At 35.8% G+C, this 9,050-nt stretch overlaps 1 long non-coding RNA gene across 1 annotated transcript; it reads left to right on the top strand.

Annotated features, from left to right (window-relative positions):
* Nucleotides 1-1,299: 1,299 nt before the first annotated feature.
* On the top strand, nt 1,300-2,126 carry LOC143587571 (uncharacterized). Its single transcript, XR_013144917.1, has 2 exons — nt 1,300-1,468; nt 1,748-2,126. It is a non-coding gene; the product is annotated as an uncharacterized LOC143587571 (long non-coding RNA).
* The last annotated feature ends 6,924 nt before the right edge of the window (nt 2,127-9,050 follow it).

Raw genomic sequence — 9,050 nt, forward strand, 5'->3', positions numbered from 1 at the left:
CATCCACTCCGAAGCTGGAAAGCCCAACAACTATGGTTCGTTTTTCTTTGATTTTAATGGTTAAATTTGATTGGAAAATGTCGTTCACTAAGAATTATAATCAGAACCAGATTGGTGATATTGAGATTAATGATGGGTTTAATACAGGAATTTGTTAAAAACCTAGTGGAAATTTTGGTTTGCGTAGGTGGTGCTGCTAGTTTGAATTTTGGGTGGTGATGGCAACGACAAGTGATGGTGGTGGTGGTCTTGGTTTAAAAAAGCGCGCCTGAGGCGAGCCGAGGAGAGAGGCGACCTAAGGCGAGAGCTTCATCGCTTTTGCCTACTCAAGGCGAGCAATGTTCAAAAGGCGAGAGTGAGGCGCTATTTTTAGGAAAAAAGCGGCCTGAGGCGAAGCCGAGGCGAACCCGAAGCGAGCGTCTTTCGTACAATGTCGTTTTTATGCATCAAAATGTTGTAAAACATGTTTTTTAGAGAGAGATAGAGAGAGGACGGTGGATGGGGAGATACGAAAATATTTATAAATTTACAAATATACTCTCATGTGCATTGCACATGACCGAATTTAACTAAAATACTTAACTGGGTTAGGGTCAAAGGACAAAACGTGATAGAGTTTTCAAATATAAAGGGTGTTTTCTGTCATTAAGTTTACCAAATTACGTTAATTGAAAAACCATGCAAACATAAAGGACGTCTTTTGCCATATGTCTATTTTTACGACTTAGACTATCTTTAATGCTAAAGAGGCCCTTAAGAGCCCTTAGCTTCTCAGTTAACTGTCATATCACATTCTTACAAATCCTCTCAAATTCATAAAAAAACTCCAATTTCACCTCCAAATCCTCAAATGGTAAGGGCGCCCTTAGATGCCTATTCAGTTACCACCTCAAAACCTAATTTTTTCTTTAAATTTAATTACTTAAGTTATAATAAATAAATGATTAAATAATTAATGTAAGTAAATAATCAAATATAAAAATAAATTAAACTAGTTTTAATTACTGATTCATTTTTCTCAAAAGATTTTTCTTTTTTAACTTTTGATGAATAAACAAACTCAATGAGTTTCACCAAATCAACTTTGCCCTTTCTCCAATCAACATTCTTTACCAGAGACTACAATCGACAAATATTCCGGCCATTCAAGCTTTCACTTTTTCTCTTTTCAACTATTCTCTCTTTGCACCATCTATTGTAAAAAAAGAAAGAAAGAAAGAAGAAACAGCACAAACACCAAGACAACCCAACACGGGCGCAAGTTGTTGCTTTTATATGATGATTAATAAAAAGTAAAAACTCTCTTTCTTTTTTACCTACCACATTTGTAGTTGTAGATCTGGTCTCTCAAAGATTGTGAGTTGTGAGTGGAGTTCAAACTAGTCATGGCCTTCGATTTCTACATTCTTCTTTGGGAAGCAACTATGATGTGTTTCTAAGTTTCAGAGAATCCTAAGGCATATTGCTGGTATGAACATCCTTTTTGTTAATCTCATCATTAGCATTAGTATGCTCGATTCAAGATTCTCATGTTAATTTTTAAGTAGAATGTGTTCTAGCATGGTTGGAGAACTAACTGATGAATGATTACCTATAATGTTCCTTTATTTTTAAATAGTGATTATCCGGAAATATTGTTAAATAAATATCTAGTACCTTTTTCTGGATTCTTGTTGGTTTTCACGTATATTGTTTTAATCTCGAGAATCATCTTTTTTTTTTCTTTTTCTTGTTATTTTCTAAATAGGACCATGGAGTGAAGCTATCCGATTTTGTATGGCTGGATCGGGATCAGCAGCTGGTCTAATATGGGTCAAATAAAGGATGGTATTTATGATACTCAAACACTTAAGGGTCCATTTGAAATAAACAATATTTTTCCGTCTATAAATTGAAGTTGTTTGGTTGTCTTTCAAGTTACCAGTGATCACTCTTTTTGCTAACAAGGCGGCTGATTACTCTAGACGATGACACCATTGGATCTTGATCTAGTTGGCACTCAGTTTGTAAAATTTGTATGGTAGTATGATGCTAGTTGATATAATATGGAATTTGAATTTTTTGTTTATGATTTTTCTAAATTAATGTATACACAGAACTTTACGAGTTTAAAGTACTTGTTTCCATCCTAATCAAACTGCTAACCTAACCTGTTTTGACCTTTGTTTCCAGTTAATGTGACGCTTTGTGAATGTTTGTTGTTGTGGATGCTTACAAGGGTTGTGCTCAGATTTGTTTGTTTAAATTGTGTATGGATTACACCTAGCACGGGTTCATGTTCATCAATTTAAACTTGGCCTAGCCTTGTAATAAGAAAAATGATGCACACGGAAACACAAGCAAATGGTTATCAAGAACACACAGTTAAAACCAAAAGAATCTTGATCAAAAGCTTTGAAAGTGGCATGCTTAATTAGATCGAACGTTCAATACGTAAACTATTCAAAGTCTAACAAAACAAACACCCATTGGCACTACACCACATATGTACGGGCTGCTACCTTGTCGCATTGGCTCATTGGACCATCCTTTGAGTCCAATCCTTACACACTCGAGCCCATCACCGTAGATGCTCTTGCATCAGAAAAATACAATAATTCTAAAACAAAATATCGAAGTCACAAAATTAAATCTAAAATATCAGAATGAGATAACAAAGTTTATAAAAATGAAATAAGTTCAAATATGTGATTTTACATGGGATGGATTAGACTATTTTGGAGAGAGATATGGTAATGGGCCGGGCCTTATTCTAGTTGACTTTGTGATTTTGCTAAACAATAATTCAATAATTAATTTAAATTTAATGAACCAAAATTTAACCAACAAATTATTCTGAAGACAATAATAATAATAACTAGATATTTAGAGTATAGTGTTAAACGTCACCCATTGATGATTCTACCAACAAAATCAGAATACCAAAGCCCAAAGGAAGAACAAAAGAAGAATGCTATTAACTAAAAAGAAGTTTTACCTAAATAGCGTAAATAAAATTAGTAAGCTCTATGTTGTCATTTCATTTTGTTTTATTATTGTTTGAGAAGCATGTTTTACTATGAATAATCTCATTGACAAAATGTGATCTCTCTAAATTTAGAATTTTAAACATCCTAGACAAATTTAAGGTGAAAGGTGATTGCAACACAATTCTAATGTTTTTGTAAACACTAAAAGAAGTTTTACATAATAATCATAAAATAAATTTAGTAAGTTTTGTGTTGTCATGTCATTTTGTCACATCTTTGTATGAAAAGCATCTTTTTACTATAAATGTTTTGCTTTGTGGTTAAAACTCTTTGATCAAAAATCATCTCTCCTATTAAAATACCGACAACAATTTTAATACTTGGGACTTTAAACGTCCTAGACATAATGAGATATGTAGAGTTTAGAGAAAGCTCAACCATTGATGCAACAGCTAACAAAATCGGAATTCCAATCCCAAAGGAAGAACATAAGAAGAATGATTTTTGTGATGGATGAACTAATGAACAAACAAAGAACACACTAAATACTAAACAGAATAGGAGTTGCACAAAACTCGAGTCTCAGCTTCCGGTTCTTCCGCCACATATTTAAATGAAATAAAAATAAAACCCCCGCACACCCGTCCGGGTGCATTTCCCATAAACTGCTAATTCTCTCACATTTCACATGAACCACTACCAGAAAACCCGACATTCACACTGCCATCTTGGCCCGACATTCACACTGCCATCTTGGTCGCAACTGGCCAATTGCGACCAAAATAGCAGTCACAAAAACCTTCATCGCTACTGAACTAAACAATTATTTTTTGTGTTGCAAATCTTGCAGCCGGTTTGCGGCGGCGGCTTTTTTTGCCACGAATTTGTGACAACAATTTTGCTAATAGCTTCCAACTGTTTTGCCATTGAGATTTTGCGACAGGTCTACGACTGTTTTAAGGTCGCTTACCAGATGCAATTTTGTAAAATAAATATTAAAAATGGCGAAATTCAAGAAAAAACCATTTTCCCTATTTATATATATCCATAAAATATATACATACATTAAATATATACATACAGGCAAAATCAAACCAAAAATTTATATTTACTGACAAGGTTATACAAGTGCTCAATATCAACAAATTTTCAAATTATACATTGTTTGGTATTTTCTGTTATGATCTTTCTCTAGTTTTCCATCACTGGTAATAAATGCTCGAGATAGAAATGGTCAACAGGTTTGCCAAATGCGGCTGAAGCATCATATCTGTAGCTTCTGATATCATATAATCTAGTGAATTCATCTGATCCCGCCACCACATATATATTGGGGTTTAGTGAATCAAATGCTACAGCACTCAGATGAACGACAAGTGTGAAATTCTACCCCGCACTGTTGGCATTTGAAAAGTTATGTGGCCTCTCATGTCCTTAAGTCAAACTGGAAAAGTATAATAACTATTAAGAACTGAATATAGAATTTAATGAATGGTAATTAGATTTAATGATGACTAACATGTTGAATTAATCCATTTTCGCCACGTGTATAGAAGACGTGTGGACTCGCAGGTTCATTGGCTAGCTTATGAGCTCTTCTTTGATGTGTGAACACATTGAGTTTTATGCACATGGGGATATTATGTCTTTCCTCACAGCTTCTGCTGACATGAGAGTTGTACTGCAAGTTTGGAATTCCGGATCTATTAAACTCCCATTCAATCAAGGCCATAATAGCACAACCTTTGAAGTAAAATCATGTCAAAAACCGATGACCGAAACATTGTTACTTGTGCTGCTGATAGACATGGACAAGTATCAATGCTCCAGTCATCGGTTTATGGCATGATATTTGCTTGAAAGATATAGTTATTATGGCCGGGATCGAAGGAGAGTTCAATAGATCCAGATCCCCAATCCTGAAGTACAACTCTCGTATCATTTGAACCAGCGACCTGAATATCCCCACGTGCATTAAAGCTCACGATGTTGACACATCCCATGTGTTTTGGCAGCTTCCTTGCTTGATCAAGTCTCATGACTAGATCCTAGAACATGAAACAATTATGAAAGTGTTGTGAGAAACTTAGATGTTGCAATGTGATTAACAGTAAAGCATTATACATCATGATTTCCTTCTATGTCAATCTAATATAGTAAGAGAATAAATATAATAATATTGTGAATCAATCAAAACAAAACAATCAATCATAGACCATCCTGCAACTCGTACATAGACTACTCGAATACAGTTGAAAAGTCGCTATATAAGGTTAATAATAGCATCAAAACGAGCAATGTTACATTTAACATAGATGGATCAATGATGAAGGGAAGTTATTAAATATATATAGAGATTACGTGTATACTCACACAGACATCCAACCAAGAAGAAAAAAGCTTAGTAATATGTCACATATATAACTTGTAGGTATTCCGCATTTACTCTTTTAGTAATGTATTTAAAATATAATCAGAGGTGTTTAAAATCGAGAAACAAAGGAGGAGATCCTTACGAGGATCTCAAATCGATGATGTCATTGAACAATGAGTTACAAATTGATCCAAGATTTTGAAAGCTGACCACACAATTTGAGCACAACATTCAAATTAGGAATTTTTAGGCCGATTTAAACCATGATTTGAACTCTAACCAAAATTGATCAAGATTTTAGAAGTTGAGCACACATTTCAAATTAGGAATTTTTAGGCCGATTTAACCAATTAAACCATGATTTGAACTCTAAGCTCACACTTAGACAAATTTGTGAGGAAATTAATATTACTAAATACTAATTGTCATACAGATAAAAAGGTTTATAACTAAAAATCATTTAAACAAAAAGGTTAGATAACAAGGATCATACCGGAACCTGGCGTCTTCTTTCAAATTTAAAGCTAAGAAAAACGTCATTTTATTGTGGTGAAAGTGGAACCAGATGAAGTATATAGAAATCAAACGCCATGAGATACAGGTTTTCTTCCACGGTATGTTTCCGATTTCCACCTGTAAAAAATTTAAGTTGTAAAATTAACAGTAGGCGTTTACAAACATTCTCGATTTCATAGGTTTAGACCAAAACTCATGATAGAACTTTCGATTGATTGTTTCGTATGTACAAACGGAAGTTTAAAACTTACCAAAAGAAGACCTAAAAGAAAGAGCGGACCAACGACGACAGCCGATCTGAACAGCAGGATCAACGACGACAAAAGGTATGAACAGGAGCAACGGTGACAACAGATCTGAACAGCAAGAGCAACGGCGACACCAGATCTGGACAGTGACAACCGATCTGAACTGCAGGAGCAACGGCGACAAAAGATATGAACAACAAAAGCAACGACGACAACAGATCTAAACAGCGACAACCGAGACAACTGATCTGACAGCAGGAGCAACGACAACAACAGATCTAAACAACGCCAAACACAGATCTGAACAGCGGCAACCACGACAACTGATGTGGACAGCAGGAGCAACGAAGCGACAGCAAATTTGAACAGCGGCAGGCACAACAACCGATCGGAACAGCAGGAGAAACAACGGCAACAGATCTGAACAGCAACAACCACGACGATCGATCCGAACAACAACGACAACGACAACAACAGAATCCGAACCAGGAGCAACGACCACCGCCGATCTGAACAGCAGGAGCAACGGCGACAACCGATCTGGACAGCAGAAGCAACAACGAATACGCGCTATAGGCGTTGTCGAATCAAACGATCACTCAGACGAACAAAGCCTAGAAATGGAAGATTAGAAACTTTCTCCCGAAGAACACACTTAAACCAGAAAGTTAATCTCTTCTTTATATTCTGTTGTCGAATTTCAGAATTGCACAAAAAGTCCCTTGGCTTCCAAGAGTTCAACTTCTATACGGTTTTTCAAATGATGTTTAAAACTTGGCAGAGATCAAAAGCCTCACAAAACATTCACAACAAATAACCAAATTATCAAAACAATCATAAACTAATTTAAAAAAATAACTTCATTTTTCTTAGCATTCCCTTCCAATTCAAATCCTAAATAAACTATTACAAAAAAATCAGTGCATACTAGGGAGTAGGGCATGCTATGCTTAGCTAAATGGTTGGCTCGGACGGGTTCGAGGAATGAGTGCTTTTATTTATATGTTTTTAAACGTGTCTCAAGTGATACTAAGGGCCCATTTGGTTCACGGAATGTGAAAGAAATGAGATTGGAATTAAAAAAAACAAGTATTTCTACCCGAGAGTTGCAGCAATGTGGAATAAGCGGATTAAATGCATTACATGGTTGAAAGCTACCAGGCGTTGCAACAGGTAGGCGACGAGAAGTCAGCCAGTTTCGGTACGATTTGCTTTTGGTAAAAGTTTTGTTGCCAAAGTTGAAAGTCTAAAATATTCTAAGAGTTTAAAAATGTAAAATTTGTTGCCAAAGTTGAAAGGCTAAAAGTATTTTGGCAAAAGTTTGGTGGCCAAAATTGTAAGGCTAAAAGTATTGTGGCAAAACTTTGGTGGCCAAAGTTTTGTGCCAAAATTGTAAGGCTAAAAGACTGTGACGTGTATTAACATGCAAATATAAAAGTATTAAGATAACTATTTATTTTTTTGAGTTAAATGGGTTGTGCGTTCATTTGTCATGTTTGGGTCAAGTTTGAAATGAGTTGGTTTCGGTCCCGTACAAGTTTGGCAGGTACGTGTTCACGGGAATAGCATATAGAACCGTATGACTTCAAATCATATTAATGTGCAGCAAGTCTGCAACGAAGTGGGCTGCACATTTTTATGTTAAACGTGTTCCATGGGTTTTAAATGTGGTCCGACGGGTAATGCCTGGCCGAACCATTAGCAGTAGGGATGCAAACGAGCCATCTGCTAGTGAGCTACTCAAGACCGGCTCGTGAAAAAGCTCGATCAAGCCGAGCTTAAACGAGCCCGATCTCAAGCTTAAAAGTAAGCTCGTTTAATAAGCGAGCCCGAGATTCACTTATCGAGCTCAAGCCGGCTCGCGAGCCTAAACTAGCATGTCATTTATATAATTTTTATAAATTATATATATAAATAAATACAAATATATTTAATAATTATTAATTTATATATATAATATTATGAAAACACAACTAATTAATATGTATATTATGTTATATATGAAATTATAGTTGAAAGCAAATATATAAATAATTAAAAATATATAGAAATTAGTTAATAAATAGTAAACGAGCTCGTGCGTTAGAAATAAAGATCTAAAGGAGCCGAGCTTGAGCCCGAGCCTGGTTGAGCCCGGGCTCGGCGCAGCTCGTTTGCACCCGTAATTAGCAGAATGGCCATAAAATGCAAAACCAGACCTCGTTTCACGAGTTTTGACCCGTTAAACGAATTAGCAGAACTGGTTTCACGAGTTTGCACCCGTAATTAGCAGAATGGCCATAAAATCCGATGGGTAATACCCGGACCGACCCGTTAAACGAATAGCAATAATATACAAGACGGGAATATAAAAGAGGAGTGGAAATTAGTAAATGACCTGATCCACTAAACAGCAGCTTGGGTGTAATGGTGAAAGGTTTCCTGCAAAACAACCAAACCACAAATACAATACAAAATTAGTGGTAGCAAACAAAAAAGAGATGTATACTTTCCATAGAACTAATCATTTAACATAAGTTATAAAAGAACAAAATGAAATAATAACTGATAAGAAGAGGCCGACCTTGATGACGCCGCCTCGAATCATCTGACCTTAATTGGTCGATTTCTTCTGTCGTAAACCACCACCGACTTCCGTCCATTGTCAATGTTCCGGTTAAAAAAGTGTTTGGGTAAAGTGATTTTTTATTTTTTTTCTTTTTAGGTTTTTAAGAAGGAAAAATGAGCTGTAAGTTAGGAGGGAGTGATTTATTGAAAACAGTTTATGTAAGTAAAAGGAGTTGCAAGGCAGAGAATTCCAAACATGGCCCTAGGCTAAGGGTAATGAAGTTTGGTTGAGCCCCAAATGATCCAAATAAAACCGACACGCAGATGATGACATGGCTCTGGATTAAGTCCCATAGGGTGTAGTGGGGCTTCACTGATCCACCCCCGAGTTTTTAA

The sequence above is a fragment of the Bidens hawaiensis genome, unplaced genomic scaffold (assembly GCF_021521415.1).
Source record: "Bidens hawaiensis isolate Kalapana, Puna unplaced genomic scaffold, B.hawaiensis_p1.1 tig00035574_1, whole genome shotgun sequence".
NCBI lineage: Eukaryota > Viridiplantae > Streptophyta > Magnoliopsida > Asterales > Asteraceae > Bidens > Bidens hawaiensis.